This window comes from Falco punctatus (genome assembly GCF_963210335.1).
Source record: "Falco punctatus genome assembly, chromosome: 2".
Classification (NCBI taxonomy): domain Eukaryota; kingdom Metazoa; phylum Chordata; class Aves; order Falconiformes; family Falconidae; genus Falco; species Falco punctatus.
Genome location: NC_137581.1, coordinates 50,186,891 through 50,211,119, shown reverse-complemented (window position 1 = coordinate 50,211,119; position 24,229 = coordinate 50,186,891). Strand labels below are relative to the sequence as shown.

General features: G+C 37.3%; 1 long non-coding RNA gene across 3 annotated transcripts in view; it reads left to right on the top strand.

Moving 5' to 3' along the window:
• LOC308058792 overlaps positions 1–23,835 on the top strand; it is a 35,252-nt gene extending 11,417 nt beyond the window's left edge. Inside the window, exons 2-4 of one of the 3 annotated variants that reach the window (XR_013925969.1) lie at positions 202–9,969; positions 11,271–11,349; positions 11,932–23,835. This is a non-coding gene — a long non-coding RNA (uncharacterized lncRNA). Of the gene's footprint in view, positions 1–201 lie in introns of all 3 variants that reach the window. The other 2 variants (XR_013925970.1, XR_013925971.1) reach the window with 2 other exon arrangements.
• Positions 23,836–24,229: the final 394 nt, after the last annotated feature.

Below are 24,229 nucleotides of genomic sequence, written 5' to 3'. Positions count from 1 at the left end.
GTAAATAATTGAGATAATAATGATACCCTTCAAGGAGTCCAAACTTAAGAAAGGGCTTTTGAAGGAAGCAGTTCAATATGGATAGAAATGTAAGTACATGTGTGCATATATACATATACCATCAGTTTGCATCTTTGTAGAGTAAAATTCCATACTTCAGAAAAAAATAGAGGCTAGCTATACAAATATTCCTTTCCATAGGTGTTTCTGGCAGTGTGCTCCCCACTGGCCATTTATAAATAGTGGACAGCCCAGAGCCTGTTGAGTTCTGCATGGCATCAGGTTGCATGCCAGGACCTCTCCTTGAGCAGGGATCCCTCTCAATGTTACTCCTCTCAAAGCTGAGAGTTTTCTTCCTGCAACAGATTCTTGGTAAGTGATTAATAGCATGCTAAACTTTGAAATATTAGCTAAGCAATAAAAAGGATTGATTTTGCACATATAACCCTTTAGACATAAACCATTGACTAAGTCTGGGAACAGGACTGGATCCAGCCGCACCTAGGCTCCTCTCTGAGTAGGAATGTAGAAAGCAAGGCAGTCCTTTCTGAACCTCATGACTCAAGGAGAGGATCTCCCTGACAGTTTTGTTTGAACCTGTCCTCTGTGCGGTAGTAATCAAGTGTACTTTGCCATCAAACTTTGTTAATTCACTGTTTTATTTCAATGAATATTTTGTTGCTTCTCTTTTACAAGGGTATCCACAATGGTTACACGTTATTACTGCTGCTAAATACTTGTTAAAAAATATATTTATATTTAATGTTGTTGCATCTTTCTGCAGTATATTGATTGATTCCACTGATGATATTGTATTTGGACTATTATGGAAGATACTGTATTTGAGGAATTTGTGATCTCAGGCAAGCCATGTCAGGCCTAATAACCCCTATGCCAGCATGAGTGACCGCTGTATAACCTTACCAATGTAACAATGCCAGAGAACATGCTGGGATGGCCAGAACATGCTGCTCCTGGATATAGCTCCCAGATACATGCAGCTGGATATACTCTGGTAAACAAAAAGAGACAACATTCCTATGTGTCAAGACAAGAAATATAGTTTTGTTTATTACACTAAATAGCGGATACCATGGTAATGGAGGAAGACTGAACCTCTCCATGGCTGGGAATTCTGCATAGTGTGCTTTGTCTGTCCACTGGGCATTTGTCCAAAGCTGAAGTTCCCAACATCTGAAGGGATATAATATTCACTCACAATCTATATTTCACTTCCTATTTCTTATTATTAACGAATTTTACTATGCTGTTGTGCCTTTTTTATTGAGACCTGGAAATAAATCTGTACCCTTTCCAGTGCAGAACAGAGATCCTTTTTTTTGGTAGAAATTTATCCTACATTCATATAAACTGTTTTTCGTTGATACATTTGTATTTTTATTTCTTGCATATGATGTGGAATCAGAGTCCTTTTTCTGTAATAAGTAAGTTGCTAACACTCTACTTTATACATGTTCACTACTGTAATTGGAAACGTCACAGGAAATGAAGCATGAACTACAGAACAAAAATGTATTGTTAAGGAAATGATGCAAAGTTCCATGCAAGCTAGGTAGACCAAATCATAGTTGGTTTGTTTCTTTGGTTTTTCTTTCAGATGCTTTTCCTTCTTTTTTAAAAATAATTGCTTATTCTATACCTGTACTTCTGTAGCCTTACATTTGTCCTTTCTTCCAATTAAACTTCCTCAGTTCCTGTCTTTTATTAGCTCAGAAGGTTTTCTTTCTTACTCCTAGTCTATTACACCAGATAAAATCAACATCAATTACATGTTCACCAACTGATGAGCATGCATGCATCCGATAGCTGTATTTTACCATAAGGAGTCTGAGATTTCTCACTTTGCTATTTAAACAGTAATTTTCTCTTTTGCAACATCAATGGAAAATGCTATTCTGATGGCCAAGTTTTGCATACATGCACCACCTTTCCCCCTCTTTATTACAAGTATCCATACAGTTATTCAAAATACAAGAAGATTAAAATCCAGTTCTTTTTTATTTCCTTCTTTTTACAGAAGTCTCATAAACAGGATTAATAACTTGTGTGTGTCTTTTACTTTATTGTAAAGACTGGTCTAGAAAGTTTCCCCCCCCAAAAAAAAAAAAAAATCAAAGATGGACAACAGCATCCCAGCTCCATTTTGAAGAGCATTACCAGCAGATTGAGGGAGGTTGTCCTTTCCCTCTCCTCAGTCCTTGTGAGGCCACATCTGGAGTGCGGTGTCCGAAGTGTCCTGGTCTGAGTTAAAGAGACATGGATATAAAAAAGGAGGTCCAGCAAAAGGACATGAAGATAATTAAGTTATCGGAGCATCTGTCTATGAGGGGAAGCTGTGAGACCTGGGATTGTTCAGCCTGGAGAAGAAAAGACTGCAGGAAGATGATATTGCTGTCTACCACTACCCAATCAGAAGATACAGAGAAGACAGAGTCCAACTCGTTAAAGAGGTTAAATGAGAAGCAATGGACACAGGTTGGAACATGGGAAATTGCAATTAAATATGATGAAGCATATATTATTATAAGGGTAATTGAACACTGCAACATGTTGCTCAGAGAGTTTCTGGGATATTTGTCCTTGGAGGTGTTCAAGACTGTACTGGCCACAGCCTTGAACAGTCTGACCTGATTAGACCTGCTTTTAGCAGGTTTGGACTAGAGACCTCCAAAGGTCCTTCCCGACTGACAATGTTCTGTGACTAACACACAGCATTCTGTATTTCCAGAGATACCCCACATTGTTGGGTTCGTCATGCAGTTCTAGCTAACTCACTCACTGAAATGGTACAGCTAGCGTCACTGGAATGGTATAGCTAGTGTTTTGGTCAAGAGAAAAAAACATTTTGAAAATCTTAAATAGTATCAAGACTACAAAGATTGGTTTTGATAGAATGCTTTTAAGTGGTAGATTTATATCACAAGTATGTATTCAAACAAAAAAAGTGCAGTGGTAGAGAAGAAGATGAACTGTATGACTATTGTTTCTCTTTGCAATTCCTACTCATATGTCATTGGCAGAAAATTTTCACATATCCTAAGACTAAGTACTCACAAATATTTATGGCAACAAACTATATGGTATCTTGAAAATGCTAGGTGAATTTAGATTGTTTTATAAAATTTGCACTATGCTGTTTGGCTACTCAGAAGTAAGCTAGAATGTAAATAAGCATAGCAGGATTTTCAGACTTCATTCTTCTCATCTCTTAAAGATTTCTTATTATCAGAATTTCTTATTCTCATCTTTACATTTACCTTTGACTTACTTTATTGTTTGGGTTTTTTTACCAGAGAATTCATCATTTGTCCCAGTTCATAAGTAATTAGTATTATTAGGACAATTTCAAGGGGAAGAAAACATCACTTCATTGTGAAAATTTAATTTTAAATGTTTCACTTTTTTAAAAGTATTTTTAATGATTTTCAGCTATTCAGAAATAAATCAGCCATTTATTTAAAAATATATGTACTGCATTTAATTTTATTTTTTTTGTGTTCTGTTTATTTCCTCTCGTGCTGTCTTTTAAGAAGCTCCAGTGCTTCTTCATTAAACCTCTGATAGGGGTCCAGAAGAAGAAGTTTCTAAAGTGATCACATAAGCACTTGTCCATTTTTATACTTCCAGAAAGGCAAGCAAACCAATAAACTAAGAGGTTTCAATATGAATACCAGTATGGCAAAAATAGGGATATTGAATCAGTCTTCTCATAATATATCATATCTTCATATATGCTAAAAAAGTCTATATATGTTGAGCCAGGAATTCCAGAAAGACCTGTGGTTGCTTTACCCTAGTCACAGACATTCTGAGGCATCTATTACTACATGCCAAGTTTCATCATCATGCCCCTAACAGACCAGATTTATAGAAGCTGTAATATGGAACTTGATTTGTGAGCTGAGAGAGTACGGTGTAAGCTTTACATATTTGTAAAGCTGAGCATGATTATGTAAAATTATGATACTTGTAATGATAATGCATAATTTTTCCAGCTATTTACATTTTTACAGTAAAGCCCATTGTAGACCTATTTGTTGCTCATTAGAATAACAACATAACTGTGACTGGATCATGTGCTAGTCCATGGCATTTCACTGCCAAACTCATCTGCAGGATCTAACCTAGGAGAAAACTTGAAGAACACCTCCATTCACCAGAGAAATTTTATTTATGAAATATTTTGTTGTCCTCTCTTTTATTATTACTCCCTTTATCTAGAAGTAAAATATTTGCTTGAGATATAGATGACATAATTCAAGGCTCTCACTGCGTAACTGGATCTACTCCAAGGATTTTCCTGCATGTTTCCCTCCTTTTTGACACTGCTGACAAGGTTCTGGATTTATTTACTTTGGTTACATTTTTGTGAATAACCCTCAGCTATCCTCATCTTTATTCCTCAGTAAACCATTCTTTTGATTAGGCTATCAAAGAGAAGAATAGTTTCTTCCTTTGGGAGGGTTTTGTCCAGAGTCAAAGAACTCTACAGAAATTATAAATAAGAATATACTATTCTTGATCTGTGGGATTTATTATTGTATTACAGTACTCCATGGCCTTTTCTGCAATGTTTTCAAGTAGCATTTGCATATGTTTATTCTGGGGAAAATAATGCTGATGGCTGATAAAATGCCTTGTTTACTAGCTGCTTTTTTTTTTTTTTTTTTCTTAAAAAGGAAGTGACAAAACTGTTTTCTAAACAGAGGAGTTACACTTTCCCTATTGTTTGTCTTTATGTCTCCTTGAAAGCCTTGAATGATAAAGAACACTAATAACAAGTATATTTACCTGAAAGATAGAAATATCTGACATTAAAAATTTAGAAATATCAGATCCACTGGACATCTTATGTGGATGATAAAACATGCATATTTTAAAAATTATAATATGTTCATGTTTCTGAACATAAAGAGAAACACAAACCTCTGTTACAAAGAAACACTGCTAACTCAGTGCGTGAAGAGAACTGGGGGAAATGGCAGAGAGTCTTTTTATTACAAACATTCAGTCTTCCAGATGCACAGCAGTCACAAGTGGTTCTTTTAGCTGCTTCCACCCCTACCAACCTCTCACTCTCACCCCATGCCTGCCCCACTTCTGGATGATTTTCTCTGCTCTTCTTGCTATGCTTTTATTTTTAAAAATCATCACTTCTGGATGATTTTCTCTGCTCTTCTTGCTATGCTTTTATTTTTAAAAATCAGTATCTCCAAGTAAAATTCATGGTGTTTGTCAGCCTGCTTCTTTGAACCCTGCTTTTATTACATTCGATACCTTGCCCATTTTGAAGATCAGGGTAGAGATTTCTTTATGTATTATGTTATATGACCTTGAAAATGTCTTATACTCAGTTCCCCTCTTTTTCACAATGACCTGCATTTGGCATCATAACAGCACCTCACTGTAACGTACATTGGCCTGCTGTCAGAACTGGAGGGAAGGTACAATGCCTGTCAATTATGATTTCCTCTGCCTTTTGTTGATGAAGCAAGTCTCCACTTTCTGAATAAATCCACTGAGATTACCTTTTCTGAATTCTCTCTCTATTATTTAATTCATATCTCCCTTCTGTGGAAATTTTCAATGTTATCCAGCCGGGCTGGCTTTTCTTTTTTTTTTTTTACAGTACTTTTCTGTTTTGTAGAATATTCCAGCTTCAGGCATCTCACAACCTTGATCTTTTACCATTGCAATTATACTTGATGTAATTTATTTAGAAATTTAAGTTTTCCCCTTTTTTCATTGTTGCAAGACTTAGGAAACAAGTTATTTTCTTCATTCACAGCAGCTGTGATTCCATAACAACTGTTCAGCTGAAAAAAAGTCTCCCTTTTAAAAAGTAAATATCTGTATTATATCCATCTATAAAGATGGACAAAGTTATGTTCTGCCTTCTATTTTGGAATATATGTAAGTAAAGAGAAACAGGGATATAATTAATCTTTAAACCTCTTTGAGTAATTAAGTAAATGGTCAACATTTTCAAAACTTGAAGAGGGTCAATTTAAAACAAAAGTATTTACAACAGAGAAGAAAAAATTGATCATCAGTAAAATTTAGTCTTTAAAGGCTGATGATACATTCCAAATCATTCTTCTAGTCTGAAGAACAGATATTTAAGAAAAAGGATTTTTACATTTATTTCTTCAGAACTTTTAGTATCCAGATGCTTTTGACAATAGTTCTTACATTTTGATGGACTGATGAAACACCTTGTTTTCAGTCAAATTCTGTGCCTTATGGCTGATTTGATCTTATCAGTGAATCTTTAAATGTACTTTTTTGCCTTGATACTAGATCCTGGCTTTTTTTGAGACCATTTGGTAAATGCATTTCTCTTATCTATGTGGCACAGTTGCTAAGTTATTTGAATGGATATAGGTTGTAAATTCTAGCCTGCAATGCTAATATTCAGAAAAGGATGATTATGAGATTTCATTTGCTGTAGAGATATTTGGCTTCACAGCAGGACTTCTGCAGGTAAAACCTACTTGTTTTGATTTCCTTGAATGAGAAAAAATGCTTTCACTGAGCAGCAAGGATAAACCATCACTTTCTGAGGGAGCGATTGATTTTTCAGATGTAAAGTGAATGAGTGATGGTTACCCTGAATCTACTAAGCTTCCTTAAGTAATTTGTGAAAGAACTATAGGAAAAACATGCATGTATATGCACATATATGGACCTGGACTGAAATTATTAAAAAAATTTCAATGCTGTCTGCCTTTTTTATAAAAATATTGTTATGGGGTGAGAGGCACCCAAAAACACTGCTCAGGTAAATAAGACATTGAGAACCACTGCCCAGCTCAGAACTCTCCACTGGGAAAACAAACGAGGCACAGAAAATCATTTTGGAGAGGCTTACCAAAACCCTTGGTAGTATGCAGCTATGTACAGGAAATAACAAAAAGAAGTACAAATTAATTCTCAAGATATCTACATTCTTATAACATGTTTGAAGTGGGAGACCAAAAGGTAGTAGTAAATACAGTGTTGTATGAGAGTTTGTATTCTGTGCAGAAAGTGTATGTTTTGTAGGACAGAGACCTTGGAATAGAAATCATAATCAACCCGCTATACCTATGTTCACTCATAAACAAATTTTAAATCATAGAATCAATTAGGTTGGAAAGAACCTTTAAGATCATCGAGTTGAACAGTTAACGTAACACTACTGTGTCCACCACTAAACCGTGTCCCTAAGTGCCACATCTATACATCTTTTAAATACCTCCAGGGCTGGTGACTCAATCACTTCTCTGGACAGCTTGTTCCAACGCGTGACAACCTTCTTAGTGAAGAATTTTTTTCCTAATAGCCAGTCTAAGACCTTATGCAATTGAGTGTTGTGGTTCTGTCCTTGTGGCCACCTCAACCCTAAATTCCTCCATGGCACATCTGCTTCACGACTTCCTATTAAAAAAAAAAAAAAAAAAAGAGTATTTGATTAGGACAGTTTGCAGTGATGTAACACTGTAATAGAGCATTGCCACTGCTGGTAACAGGCCGAGCTTTGTACTGAGTCTGCAAGGCCTCAGGGCTGACGCTTGACAGACCTGCTCTGTCTGAACTTCTGTTGACCTGCCTGCAGGTTTGGTTTGCTTGGTTTAGCTGTGACAGGAATTTTCTTAATTGATCAGGTGCCTACAGCTGATTTACTTTATTTTTAAAACAGTACAACCATGGTTGTAATAAGTAGTTACTCTGTATAGAATGAGATATATACAGCCCTAATACAGTGGCATTGTGTAGAGAAACACAGGTATGGTAGGACAGGAGAGACCTGAAGAAGTGGGGACACAGGGGACACAGGATGTGGTGTAGAGGAGCTCAGGCACAGGAGTGATAAGAGATGGGCTCTTGGCACTGGAGGTACCACAACTGTGAGAAATTCTCCCATGGTGGGTTAAAGACCTGGACCTGGGCAACATTGGGTTTAGGGGTAACAGGAAAAAAAAAAATATCTGACATATGTAAAGGGAGCCATATGTAGTTAATTTGGACATAACATTGAGCTACAAACCAAAGAAGAAAGAGCAAGGCTGTAGAAGCATAAACATGTCAAAATGGCCCCAACTGGACCCTTAGAGGAAGGGAGACCCATCAACGTGAACATCACAGTCCTCCCTGTAAAGGACTCTAGAGGCTCACAACTCAGTGTCAAACCCCTCACCTCCAACACACACACACACACACACGAATAAAACCCACCAACCTTAGAGCCCAGAGGACCATCAAGAGCATGAGCACAGCACGGGGCATAGGAGCTGCATCTAAGAAGCATGTGCACAATGATTTTATCTGCATTCTTTCTTTTCGTTTTAATTTAACAATTAGATCTAGACTAATAATGATTAGACTCTTAATATTTCATGTATACTAACAATGAATTCTTGGCTTTAATTATATTTAAGGTGCTCTTACTGTTCTGGCCTTCAGCAGGATTTTGAGTGCAGCATGTTTAAGTATCCTGTAATTATTTCATATTACTTGATAACCATTGCACTATCAAGTCATTTTAGCAGTAAAGCGTGCATCTTAGTGTCACCAATTTTAAAGAATTTGGGTTGAGTTATTTTATGTGGTTTGGGAAAAAAAAAATTAACATAAGACTAAAAATAGTTTAATCAATAACCATCTTAAAGAAATGTTCATCAAGAAGTTTTCTTCCAAGATCTACAGAGACACTACTTGAAATCAAATTTAAAAAAAGAAAAAAGAAAAAAAAACAGACAAACAAACAAACAAACAAACCCCCACAAAAACAGGTTGTTCAGTAGAACCAGTAAAACAAACCAAAGTTAATGGAATTAGTTGGTACATTAAATTTATAAAGAGCAAGGTTAGTATTGATACTGAAATATGTAGAGCCTGGGTTTTTAAAAACTATTCCGTATTCAGTGCAATTAAAATCAGTGTAGATATGAATATGATATTAGATGTCACAAAAGACACAGAAGCCACTAATATACTTTAAAGATACATTTTGAGTAAAATACATTTTGCAGGGAAAATATTTGGATTAATTAGGTATGTTCAAGGAGCTAGTCAGTAGGACCCCCTGGGAAACTGTCCTCTGGGACAAGGGAGCAGAACAGAGACGGCAGATTTTGAAGGATGTTTTTCATAGAGCTCAAGAGCTCTTGATCCCCTGGTGTAAGGAATCAGGAAAGGAAGGCAAGAGATCAGCATGGATGGGTCGAGACCTGTTGGTCAAACTGAAGGGCAAGAAGGAAACACACAGGCAGTGGAAGCAGGGACAGGTGTCCTGGGAAGAGTATAAGGACACTACTCAGTTTCAGCCAGAAAAGGAAGGTCAAAGAAAGTGTACTCCCTGCAATTAAGACAACTAGCAAACTGCTGACAATGGATGATAAGAAGGTTGAGGTACTCAGCAGATTTGTTGCCTCAGTCTTCGCTGGAAACCTCTCTTCCCACACTTCTCAAGTGGATGGACCACAAGACAGGGACTGGAAGATTCGAGCCCCTCCCACTGTAAGAAAAGATCAGGTTCACGACCACCTGAGGAACTAGAACATACATAAGTCTATGGGACCTGATGGGATGTGTCCCAGGTCCTGAGGGAATTGGCTGATGTAGCTGCCAAGCCACTCTCCGTGATACTTGAAAAGTCGGGGCAGTCAGGTGAAGACCCTGGTACCTGGAAAGAAGGAAACATTGCACCCATTTTTAAAAAGGGTAGAAAAAAGGACCCTGGGAACTACTGACCTGTCAGCTTCAGCTCTGCGCATGGGAAGATCATGGAACAGATTCTCCTATAAGCTATGCTAAGGCACACGGAGGTCATAGAGGTGATTTGAGACAGCCAGCACAGCTTCACAAAGGCTAAATCTTGCCTGCCCAACCTAGTGACCTTCTGTGATGGAGTCACTACATCAGTGGCAAAGGGAAGAGCTATGGATGGCATCTATCTGGACTTCGGTAAGGCCTTTAACATGGTCTCCCACAACATCCTTCTCTCTAAATTGCCAAGATATGGATTAGATGAGGGGACTGTTTGATGGATGAGGAATTGATTGAATGGTCACATCCAGTGGGTGGTGGTCTACAGCTCAATGTGCAGATGGAGATCAGTGATGAGTGGTGTCCCTCAGGGCTCTGTCTTGGGACCAGTACTGTTTAATATCTTAATCAATAGACATAGTCAGTGGGATCGGGTGCACCCTCAGCAAATGACCAATCTGAATGTTGAGGTTGACATTCCTGAGGGACAGGATGCCATACAGAGGGACCAGGAAAGCTCAAAAAGTGGGCCCATGTGAAAGTGGGCCCAAGGTTCAGCAAGGCCTAGTGCAAAGTCCTGCACCTGGGACAAAGCATCACCCCATATCAATACAGGCAGGGGCTGAAGTGATGGAGAGCAGCCCTGCCAAGAAGGACTTGGGGGTACTGGTGGGTGAAAGCTGGCATATGTGCAGTTGCAGCCCAGAAAGCCAGCCATATCCTGGCATGCATCAAAAGAAACATGGCCAGCAGGTCAAGGGAGGTGATTCTGCCCCTCTACTATGCTCTGGTGAGACCCCACCTGGAGTACTGCATCCAGCTCTGGGGTCTTCAGGACAGAGAAGACATGGACCTGCTGGAGCAGGTCCAAAGGAGGCCCACAAAAATGATCAGAGGGCTGGAACACCTCTCCTATAAGGAAAAACAGAGACTTGGGTTGTTCATCCTGGAGAAGAGAAGGCTCCAGGGAGACCTTATTGTGGCCTTTCAGTATTTACAGGGGGTTTATAAGAAAGATGGGGACATAACTTTTAGCAGGGTCTGTTGTGATAGGACAATGGCTAGAGCTTTTAAACTAAAAAAGAGTAGATTTATACTAGATATAAAGAAGAAATTCTTTAGGATGAGGTGGTGAAACACTGAAACAGGTTTCCCAGAGAGGTAGTATATGCCTCATCCCTGGAAACATTCCAGGTGAGGTTGGATGGGGCTCTGAGCAGATGGATCTAGTTGAAGGTGTCCCTGCTCATTGCAGGGGGCGTTGGACTATATGATCTTTAAGGTCCCTTCCAACCCAAACTGTTCCATGATTCTATGACTATGTTATCAGATGATTTTGGGTACGTCAATGTGTCATTTACTAAATGATAGTAAAACAGTATTTTATTATTTTCATTGCATTAAATTACTTTATAAACAGAGGTATTGCTTTTATAAAAATCTATGAATATTAGACAAATAGTTCAGAGTTTTCCTTTTCTTTTTTTTTGGTGTTGCAGAAAAATTTGGCTATTCTGAACCAAATTATGTCCTCTGTTTCAAACAAAGCATCAAGAGTTGCTATGAATACTCCACAAGGTAAAATTGAGTTCCTTTATATAAGAATGTGCAGCACAAGCTGTAAAGATAATACATTCACCTTCGCTAGAAGTAATGGTTGCATTCTAGGTATGCAATTATTTACAATACATGATTTATAAAGACACATTTAAAAAAAAAAGAGAAGATATTTCTCAGTTCTTTTTAGTCTTCACTAAGTTGTAAACACCAATTCCCCTAAAGTTACTTCTGAAAAAAACAGAAAGAAGAGCTTTAAAACAATAGCTCTTGGGTTTTTTTTTTTTATGTAAACATGGCTACATAAAATATTTTCAGATTTTTACAGCTCCTAATTGTTTCACTATGCTATCTAACAGCTGTTCAGATTTATCAACCTCTTTCCAAAACCCATACAATATTTGTTTTAGTTAGCATGTCTTTTACTTTTCACTGAGTAAGTCTGTGGGGGTGTGTGGGGTGTGTGGGATCACAACACTGTATAAATAGGGGATACCAACATCTAGATTAATGGGGATTAATGAGGACTGTCTTAGAAATGTAAAAACAATAAATATACTTAGTCGAAATAGTACTTTATCTGATTTTCTTGTTCTCTCACAGATACCTTCCTCTCCATGTCCACAGTGAATAGGAGAAGAAATAATGGGCTTAAGTGAAGCAACAGAAATTTTGACTGGACATTAGGAAAACTGGAAGAGATTGCCCAAAGGATATTATGAGTCTCCAAAACTGAGGGACTTTGAAGGCAGCCTAAAAATATATTTGACAGGCATGAAATAACTAAGTCTGATCATGCTACGAAGCAAAATCAGACACTCTACAGTTCTTTTCCAGCTGGACTGTATAATGCTGTGTCATTTACCTTTGATCTACTCTATGCTGGTCTGGGAATGCCAGTTTCATGGGACAGCTGCAGATCAGTCCATGAGAAATGCTGTGTTTCTTTGTTTGCTTCCTATTTAACTTCAGCCTTTTTTTGGAATAAACCCAAATTTTAGAAAGCTTCCCATGAAATTCAAACCCTATTATTGAGTCAGATTTAGTGCAGAACTTATGTCTAACACCTTCTAGGGCAGTAGCATTCCACAGTCTCATTAGTTTTAGGCTTCAGAAACACTTCAGAAATCTTCCCAAGCCCACAGTTGCTTTGACATGATTTTCTCAGCAGCTACACAGCAAATAGAGTTTTTTGTTTCTATTTAAGAACATCAGGGACAGTGTGACAGGAAATCAAGAAGTTTATGATTAACAAAGGGTCATCTTAACCACAAAAAAAGACAAATGAAAACAAATTTCAACAACAGCAATCTCTTGGTTTTAGAGAAGCAGTCTGTGGAGTTACATTCTTTTATAAAAAAGCAAAATAAAGACAATGGCACTCTCAAGTATAAATTTATTCTGCTTTTTGTTCATCTAGAAGCCCATGCTACAGTCTTGATTCTGGTAGTGATGCATGTGTCACTGAACTGATACTTTGCTAAGAAAAGTACCTGTATTATTATTTTTAAGGGCTGTCATTCTTTATTTCAGTCAGAAAAAAATCAAGTTTTCAAGATTCTTTTTCTAAAATCCAGCAGTAAAATATTACAGAATTGATCAAAGTAATCATCAATAGTACTGTAAAGAAACTTTTTTTCCACATGCAAGGTGCCTCAAATGTAAGGGTTATTTTGTTCTTTTGTTGGGTTTTTTTGTATGTGTCTTGGTATTAATGTTTTCTCTGACACTTGAACAGTTCTGCTATGTAACATTTTGACAGACATGTTAAACTGGAGATTACAAAGTGAAATCTCTGAGAATGCCACACAAAAAGAATTAGTTATGCTGAAGGCTTCACTTTGCTTCACTTCACTTAGACAAAATAAATTGGAAGGCTGTTATGTAGATTGTATGCACATTTCTCAGATGTCTTCACAAGAGATGAAGAAGCGTGCAAAGAGTAATCATTGATGCATGAAGTTCATACAGTTTGCAGGTATGCTACTATCTGATCAACATCTTTTTTCACAGTGGTAAGATTTGTAAACATTATATTTATTTCTGTACATACAGATACATGTAGACACAGAGATGTGTAATAAGTCGTGTTTTTCTAAGAAAACAGTAGCACAGCATCTTTTTAAGACTGATGATGAACTCTAATATGTGTAGTGATAGCAGTTTGCAACCTCAGTCAAGATGGCATTTGTATACTTGACTTTGCAATTTTTCTCATTAGTCTTACGTACTTATTTTTATCTTGGGAGCACTAATGCAAACATGTAAATAAATATAAACAATGTTTAAATACAGCCTCCTGTTCTAGTAGAGGGTACTATTTGTGAATTCAAAATGTTTAGCTCTACTAAATAAGATATAAAGTACATGCAGTGAATATTAAGCACAGAATACCATTAAAAGCCTGTGTCAAAGAATGCAGTAGCAAAAACGTTTCTGCAGTTCTTTAGTTTTGGCTTCTGGTGGCTGAATAAAGGGCAGATAGTGTTCTGACCCAGCACAGAAGGAAATGAAAGGAATAGAGTGAAAAGCCTGGTGGGTTTTCCACCATTATGCGTTTTCCATCATCATACCACTTCAGTCATCGTGAGCAGGCTGTTCACAAGCCAATATGTAAATCTACTTCACTAGAAGCAGTATTGTGTTAAAGGATGTTACAACATGAGGGGTTAACCAGCCTGCATGTATGTAGAGATAGCAACCATGGCTGGATCTCTATCAGGAGGTAGACAAACTTAACTTATCCCAGAAGTGGGCCCAGAGGGGTAAAAGTAAAATAACAGACAGTTTCATTTCAAAGATGATCCATGTCAGGGAGTTCGGATTCAGCCAGGTGTGCCCTGAAAGGGTCCAGTATCTCATAAGAAGTTCATGTTGAGAATTCAGCTTGTTTAGGAAAGGAAAAGTACATGCCACATGGGAAGTTCTCAGAGAGAGAGGCTACATTTTGGATAACAATTAAGAGCTTTTTATTTCATAGAGAAATAATAGGGCATAGAACATCACCACTTCAAGCAGCCAATAGATGCTGTTCATTTCTGTTTCACCTGGGGCAGCCAAAAGTTTACTTTCTTTCAGACCATTTTTTTTGGTTGTTGCTTTTTGTTTTTTCTAGACTGTTTTCCTGTTCTTGCAGTTAGAACAGCCAATGGCAGGTACAGATTCTTATTTTGTCAGGATGTTTTACCCTCTATTACATAGTCATTTTTCACCTTTTCAAAAGTTATTATAGTTCCTTAATTTTGCAGTTCCAGTGTGTCCAGTTTCTAGGTACCGAGCTGTACTTCAAAGATGCCAGCTGCACTTTTCAAGGATGCTTCTGGTTCCCAGGCCTAGTTTCCAGGCTCACAGCTCCCAGGCTGGCAGGCAGTTTCTCTGTAAGTGTTTCAGCAGGCAGTTTCTTCTGTTCAGTAAATTTCCCCTTCTGACAAGGTCTCCTATTTGGCTGCTCACCTCAGAGGTAGAGAGAGAAAGGAGGTGTAATTTCAAGATCCACATTATTTGTGTTATAGAACTTTCCTACCCCTTTCTGTAAATGTCTCAATCCAGACAGCATTCCTAACACTGGGAAGAATGCAGAAAAAATACTTGACAAAATAAACAAGGATGAACCTGGACTTTATGCATTATTGTTTCACTGTGTTCAAATGACCTTACAGGTACAGAAAGGCTTAAAATTTCAGCCTAACTGTAATTCATTATTCAGTAGTTAATCATATTAAAATTGTACTGGAGTGAGGGAAAAAAAAATTCCTTTATTTTGTTGGGGTTTTTTCGTTATCTCAGGCTTGCTCCTATGCCAAGAAAAATAGCAATAACAGAAGAGGAGAGTTTGGTTGTGCATGCCATAATACGAAGCCTTGTGCATATAACTATAGATTAAAAAACTGTGAATGGGGAAAAAAAGTGCAGCAGCACCCAAAGTTTTGCATTACTGAAAGTGATTTTGTATAGATGCCAGTAACTTCCCACCAAATGTGAGGAATACGGCACAGTTAAGCACACCAGTACTATGCTAACAATGGCATTTAGATTCTCAGTGATGTATTTATGCTAAATATATGTCAAATTCCATTTTCTGTAAACTGAATCAAAGGGCTTTTCAGAACACTTCTGTTTAAGAATGTGTCTATGTCTGAAATCTGCAACATCTTTTCCTCAAATGGAAATTCCAGGTTGTTAAATTATGAAAGTAAAAGAACTCTGCATGTCCACTGTTTGTCTTCAGAAAAAGGAAGACTAAAAAAGGGAATAATAATTAACAGTGTAGGTGTGATCTCTAAGAGAAAAAATATTTTCCTGTTTTTTTTTTTTCTTTTGACACTTATGTCATCAACAAGTTCTATGACTGGTAGGTCTAGTGGTATTTCTTTATAGACAAAAGTATAATGACAAGAAATTCAGTCATCACTGGTGTGTAGAAGGAGTTAGGCCTTTTGCTTTCTGGAGGATGATAGATGGTACCACTGATGGTATCTGCTCAAAAAGAAGTAATGATGTCTAGCCAGTAAGGTAGTGTTGCAATGAAATTACTGTAATTAGGGTTGGGTTTTTTCAGTCAATATTGCATGTGAAGAATTGTTCCTAACTGCATGCTAGTTAGCTGATTTGCAGATGACACCAAGTTGATCTGGAGTGTTGATGTGCTTGAGGATAGGAAGGCTCTACAGAGGGGTCTGGACAGGCTGGATCGATGGGCTGAGGCCAATTGTAAGACGTTCAACAAGGCTAAATGCCAGGTCCTGCACGTGGGTCACAATAACCCCACACAATGCTGCAGGCCTGGGGAAGAGTGGCTGGAAAGCTGCCTGGTGGAAAAGGACGTGGGGGTGCTGGTTGACAGCCAGCTGAACATGAGCCAGCAGTGTGCCCATGTGGGCCAAAAAGGGCGATAACATCCTGGCTTGTATCAGAAACAGCATGGCCAGCAGGATTAGGGAAGTGATTGTCCTGTGTACTTGGCATTGGTGAGGCTGCATCTCGAATACTGTATTACAATTTTTGGGCCATTCACTTCAAGAGGGACTTTGAGGTGCTGGAGCATGTCCAGAGAAGGGCAATGAAGCTGATGAAGGGTCTGGAGCACAAGTCTTATGAGGAGCAGCTGAAGGAACTGGGGTTGTTTAGTCTGGGAAGGAGAAGGCTCAAGGGTGACCTTATTGCTCTCTACAACTACCTGTATGGTGGTTGTAGACAGGTAAGGATTGGTCTCTTCTCCCAGATATCAAGTGATAGGACAAGAGGAAATGGCCTTAAGTTACGCCAGGAGAAGTTTAGGCTGGATATTAAGAAACGTTTCTTCACTGAAAGGGTGGTCAAACACTGGAACAGGCTGCCCAGGGAAGGGGTTGAGTCACCATCCCTGGAGGTATTCAAGAGACCTGTAGTTGTGGAGCCTCAGGGCATGGTGGACTTGGCCAAGTTACGTTAACAGTTGGACTCAATGATCCTAGGGTCTTTTCCAACCGAAATGATTCTATGACCCTATGATTCTAGTGGGTGGAACAGGAGATGAATATATTTGACAAATTCCCAAATTGTCTGACAAGCTTTGTTACACTTGAACTGCTAAAATGAGCTAGTAAGATGTGTCTTATTCTCATGTTTAATGCAGACTTCACCTATCATGCACTGGTGTTTAAAGGTTCACTACAGGCTTATTTGTATCCCTGGTTCTCCAAGGATTAGAGGATATATTTTAGGCAGCAATATTATTTGTATCAATGTTCTCTGAAGGTTAATTATTTCTGGAAATGACAATGATATCATAGTTCATTCTGGGCCTGGTTCCACGACTTTTCTTCTTGCAAAGCAGAAGCCTGAGAGAAGCCCCAGTAAATCAGTGAAGTTGCTCGTAAGTAACGTTGTATTCACCTTGAATGAGAATGGAAAAATCAAGTCCTCTGCAGTCAAAATCCCTTATGACTTTTTTGATTTCATCCTTACATTTTGCTTACTTGTTTAATCATGGCGTTTTTGGTTGAAGATTCTACAAAAACATCCATGGCACAGTCAGATGAGATTCTTCATGAATGCTACCAATGGGAAATACTAAAGCTACTTCTTGCCTTTCTTATCAGAAAGACCAATTTCAGCAGTACAAAGGAAGGCATTGTGAGGCATGTTGTTTTCAGCTCCTTTGAAATGCTTGCATCTTATTCTGAGTCTCTTTAAGAAAATCACAGCAAGAAAGCAAGGAAAATTCAACAACTGGCTATTGTGTTTCGGTTAGCGTAGCATCAGCCTTAAGAAGAACTGAAAAGGGCACAAACAGTTCTGAATGGAAGTAGAGCAGATGAAGAGAATCTTGTGTCTGGTTTTGGGATTTTTGTTGTTGTTTTTAAAAATGAAATGTTTTATATTTATTTTCTCATTCTGTTAGATTCAACTGAAAGAATTAAGTTGCTATCTTAATGGTATTAATCCTGCAAATCTAACCCATTATGAGGAAGCACTGGGCAGCAAGGGCCATTTTTGGGTCTCAGCACATCTACTGAAGCCTGTTAGCTGGAAGCTTAAGCTAGGATTTTCAGCTTCACTAACTACTTTTATAGTAATAATTTCACATTTTTTTGAAAGAGAATCAGTGTACAGAACAGGAAATAATGTACTAGAAAAGTGATTTGCAATGCGAATTCACAGGCAGAAAAAGTATCTGTTATGTACATATTTTGAATAATGTATTATATATATGTACATATATGCATATGTATCTCTTCTTGCATATATACCTAAATAATGATAAAATTCCTACTTTCACGCTTTGACAATAGTTTCTGAATTTAACTGTCTATATGCTGATGTAAATCTCCAGCAGACATCTTTATTATATCGTTATTATCCCTATCTGTTAAAACTCATCAGACTCTGGTGCTAATGGTTGGCATAGTCTTAGTTTTCTCTGGTAAGTCTTCCTCTAAATCACTACACAGAATCAACTGAGTGGTAAATCTTCACCATCTGATGAAGCTCGAGTGATTTCAGTTTCATTTCATTTTAGTAGGGCAGATGGACAGCAAACGTATTTATTTCATTTCCAGTCTTTTCAGTTTAACATGACTTTGTCACGCATGTTTCTGTTTGAACTAGCTGTTTCTTACCAGAGAGTCTTTTCATAGTAAAAGAACTTTCAGGCTCAGAAATAATCATGAGAGAAAGCATTATCCCCTGTCATCCACTTACAGTCTCTTTCTCCCAATTTCTCAGATAAGTTCAGCTATTTTTAACAAGATGTGTATTGCTTAATGTCTGCGTTGGCATCATAAAATCAGCAAATAAATTGTGGGCTGAAAATTTAAGCAGAAGATCTCTGTGAAATTATATCCCCATAGTACTTCAACAGAAGAAAATAGATCCTTCCTTTTCTGGGAACTCTGCCCTTCTGGATCCTTGATAAATAAGATCTGCATTTAAGAAATTATATTTTTATTCTTCCTCCAAACCTGCATTGACATATGAGAATGTAGTTACCTCTAAACCTCAGGGCATAAGTTTAATATGAACAATAAATGCTAAGAATCCAAACTGAGTGTGAGAGGAACTTTTCTGTCTTAGGAGTGACATATTATCATCAAACGTCACATCTTCTTCTGATACAGCCACATCCATTGTGATAGCAACCAAAACAGGCAAAATTCCTATAGATAGTACTAAAGAAAGAGCAAGCATAACTTGCTCAGTAAGTTAGAGAGCTTGGTATAAAGTCCTAAGTCAGTCTCTCTTTAAGATTGGACAGTCCATTGCCCGAAACTAAAGAAATCTTTTTGGCTATAGAGATCACCAGAACTTGAAAAAGATTATGAACTTAAAATTAAAATGTCAAATTCAGATACCTAAGATGTAGACATTGACAGGAGTGGAAAATTATCTTATGAGCCCATCACAGTCAATGGGAAGCAGCAGACATTTTTATGACAAAAATTACTTCTGTTAGCAATTCAGTTCTGTTGTTTCAGCTTTGATGTCAGGTACCATTCGAGATTCCCTGACATCCACACAGAGTTTGCAGGCAAAAAACCCAGGACTTTAGAAATTACTTTCTAAACAGGGAGATAAAACTCAGGTGGGATATCACAGAGTGCATTTAATGTCATTAGACACCTATACAAAAGTAACTGAATTATCCTGAGGTGTCTCTATAAGGATGAGATTAACTAAATCTTGCAATAGTATTTCTTCTTAGGGACTGTAAAGGGAGCCTGTAGTGATTAGCTCAGGTAAAGATATCTGGCATGTAGGTGTCTACATCTGATTGGTAATTACATCCTGGTTTACTCTGAGGGGAGAAGATAGTGTTTATTATGAAATAATTGCATAAAATGAGGAAGTAACTCAGAGAAGGTAACATACAAATCTGAGGGTGGAATAAGTCTGAAAGTGAAAGAATTATTATTTAGGTGTATGTAGGTTTCTAAGGTATCTAGGCTCCCTACGTAGTTGATGAACAGACAGTCAAATGGATTATTTAGTTCACTTTGAAGTACACACCTAAAACATTATTCAGTTCCCTAAACATCTGCACCTAGAGCTGTTTAAGTGTCATTCTGGATATTTCTGTAGGTCTGACAGATGTAACACAGGCTTATAGGAGGCTATCATACTTCTGGAGCTGGACTTGAAGGCTTCCCGTCTAAATTCCAACACTAAATGCTTACATTTACACAATTGCATTCTGCCTACAGCTGACTATACTGGCAGGTATAGAATTCTGTGGGGGCAGACTGTTACCCCAAGATAGTTGTAATTCACTGCTTTATGCTTTATGAATTTAACTCATTTATGTCTATAGCACTACAAGAATGTGATGAAGCATTTTGAAGCCCTGTATAATATAGTCACATAAGGTGAATAGCATGCTAAATTTTAACTTTTGTGTTGGTATCTGTACATATATAAGTAATTATTATCAAAGAAGGTGTTGGCTGGTGGATTTCAACAATACACAACTCCTCAGTTAGCAAAGCCCAAAATACATACATGCTTTGAAGACTCCACATAGTTTCATTTTGTTCTTGGTATCAGCTGTTGACAACTGACATTAACATGACTCTGATGAAACAGCTTTTATCCTTCACGTGCCCTTTTTATTACTTTCATCTTCTCAAGAATTTTCACAATGTATATGCAGCCTACATTCTAAATTTATTTCACATTTAATAGCTAAGGCTTTTACAAATATGACATCAGAAGATTAATGATATTAAAGGCTTCAAAATGCCATTAAAACTTATATTACAAATTAAAGCAAGATAACTTTAATCATAATAATAATAGTAATAGTAATAATAATAATGATATACTAAATCTGTTCTTGAGATGGATTAAATAAAAAGGCTGAAAAACATCCTTCTGATGTTCTTGAAGGCCGTGTCCTTTGAACCTGGCTTTGTTTGAGTGGACGTATTGAACAAACTGCTGACCCTTGACTAGCTTTATCGCTCATTCTCCTTGCCTGTTTCATCCGGAAATTACTTTTTTTTTTTTTTCTGGAAATTAAGCGTACATGCACTTATTGAAACATCAATATCCCTACCTCTTCAGTAATTTTATCCTTTTAGGCAAGGCCTATAAGCTTGTAGGCATCCATCCTCCCTGCTTTCCAGCCACTCACTTTTCATATTTAATGGCTTATATTAACATACATTAAATTATAAGCAACTAAATAAAACATTTACACCTTTCACACAGGCAGTAAAACAAATTTTTAAAATAAACTTTTATTGCATTATAATAGCACTGCAAATAATGGATTAAAATGAATACTTTTTTGTTTAAAATGCAGTTTATATCTTTCTGTCTGATTACTTTGGCTGTAAACAAACTAAAACAAGCTAAATCGTTTACTACCTTTTATGTACAGACTTACTGGAGACCCAGCAGGTGGTGACAGGTGAATTTCATGCAAGAATGATAAATTACATAGACAGATAGTGTGATTCTAGCAGAATCAACTAGTTTTTGTGAGTACAATAGGTAGGTTTTTTTGTCATTTTTATTTAGCTTTATTTATATTATCTGGTTTTATTTGTGTTGTGGGTTGTTTTTCTTTTTATGGGTGTTTTTTTTTTTTTTTCTTTTAATGTATTTGTGATAAAACTGGCAGGTATTATTGCTGGCTTATAATTAAAATGTTCAAAGTAGTCTGAAACTGAAGATCTTATGAACACTCAAAACACAATTTCTGTTAATTTCCATGTGTTTCTACTGCTTGGAGTCTCTTGACAGCTATTAGTGAAGTAGATTAAGAGTGATACTTATTTACACTTGGTGATAATTTTAGTTTACATCTTCTCAGGCATGGTCAAGAGTCAAAGAAAACATAGCTCAAAACGCATTTTTTCTCATCAGGTTAATCCTTGTCTGTGCTGGGTTTAGAGGTTCTTAAATCATTGTATTAGGGACTTTGGCACAGAATGGGTATCTCAAGAAAAATACCTTACCACAAGTGTTGGAGGGGAAAAAAAATATTAAGATTTCCCTTGAAAGTGTATAGAGCTCAATCCTACAATGGCATGCTTACAAATTATGTTAACCTCATATCAGCTATTATCATCTTGATTTCCCTGACTCTGTGAATGATGTTAGGAAGGCTCAATAACGTGGTTAAAACCCGAAAGAGTGTCAGCTTTGCATATCCATCAGCATGCACTGTGTTTGATGAAATCAGTCTGCCTGCTGCAGGACTTTAGGACTTCTGCAAACAAATAGGAACACAAAGACAAGTAGTACAATAAATAAAATGAAATCATGTTTGTGACTTCAGGAGCTGTAGCTGGTATTATGAAGTAAAGCAATCTTTTTCTGATAGCACACATATCCGTTTAAAGAAATAGAGCATAAACAACCATATAAAAATGGCAACTGTTTTAAGAGGCGGTCAGAGAACTGTCCAAAGCATATTTGTAAGGCTGATTCCAGCCTGTTACAACAGAGCTAATTTGTGTAATATTGTTAACAGGCCAGTTGCATCCATAGTACAGCTTCTTTTCATAATATAGAGCCTCCATCTTTTTCACTTTCCTACTGAAAGAATTCACCTTCAGATATCAAAGAACATATTGTCATCCAGAGGTGATGTTAGGTTTGTTAAATTGAAAAGATTGTGTCTGTGATGCCATATAGTCATAAAACCCTTCAGTGAGGGTGGGATCAATTTCACTGCTTTTTACCTATCTAAATTTAAACTGTTTGCCCAAACCAGCCATAATAGATAAGGTAGGTCTAGCTATGAAGTCACTGAGTCTGAGCAAATCTGGTCATCTGCTTTAGGAAGTGATGAATTGCACTGTGAAGTGAACTTTACTAGCTATTTTAAGAGACTGTTCATTACAGATCAATTGTAGTGACTATTCAGGGTGAGGGATACCTCACCACTTCATAGTTAGTGTAGATCCTATTTAGGTAGAATTTCTGATGTATCTCTTCTCTACTAGTTGTCTTGATGGGGTATAGCTTTTGGTAAATAATTTTTCACATTGTACACAAGCTTAGCCTGGGGCTCTCCTGCTGTGTTGTTTGTGCAGTTATCAACCATCTGTCACTAAATTATGCATTTTTCTTTCAGAGCAAACTGGTCATGATGTCAAAAGCAAGCAGATGCACTGATGAGAAGTACTGTTATAAAAAAATGCAAGGGAAATAGTCAGTTTCTAAGAAGTAATTATGTCAGAATGTCAAGATAATGTTAATTTCTTGACAGAAGTCAGGAAAGAAGACTGTTAACCTGTACTTTAAATAATCTACATGGACAGAAACAGACATGTGCATGCTTGTGCTTTTTAAACTTCTGGTTGGATGGATATGAGAAGTCTTTCCCTGTGCAAGTGTGTTCCCATCTTGAGTGTTATAGCCAGCATTAAACATCTCTGTATAACTGTCTCAGTCCATTTAGACAGACAAACCTTTAGTATTGGTAAAGTCCTTAATTAGAGGATTGAATAGTTTGGACCATGACTGTACATATCATTCTAAACACAGAATGATACAAGCAGTACTAAACTCAGAGGGCATGGACAGTCAGGTAAACCTAGTAATTTAATCTATAGTTACAGCTCTAGAAAAGGTTCAACTGAAATTGCTCTTCTGGGAACAGCTAATTCTTCTTTTTTCTTTCTTTTTTTCCCCCCTGATATACAAGACATACTGTCTAAAGTCTTGTAATGGTCATTTGATTGAAAATAGAAAAAGAAGTTCTCCAGAACCTACCACCCTCCATCAGATACATACTTAGAATTTTCTAAAAATTTTCATTTTATCTCTTTATTTAACTGGACAAGACAAGTGCTTGGACTTGCTCTCAGCTTTCAGCAGTCTCAGTCTCAAATGAATTGTTCTAAATCTGTTCCTGGATAAAAGCATAGTCAGCATAGTCGTGCTTTTGATTCATATATTTGAGTTCTCCAGCTGCCCCACTTCAGTAGTACTGGGACAACTTCTACCCCGACAAGTGACCACTATCCCACCTCCAACTTCCTTCAGATGCACCCATATACCTATATATATGTATATATATATATATATATATATATATGTATATATATATATATATATATATATACACATCCGTAACTGCATAGGTAAAGAATGAATAAAATATTTTTATAAGAGCTAATGAAATTAATCATTCAATTTTAAATGTTAATAGAAGATAATTAAACAGGCGTTAAAGTCTGAAGGCTATAGAACATGTACCAACACATTGGTGGATTACTTTAGGAGGGCACAGGGGCACCAAAGGGCAAAGGGCAGCATGAACAAGTTGGAACATGTCCAAGGGCTATGGACCCCCCCTGAAAGTCCTGTCAAGGGACCCCTGGTGCAAATCCTGTCAGATGCAAAGAAGACCCCAGACCTCTAAGCTGGTCTGAGAGACCCTGGCGTCTAGGCCCAGCCCAACATAACT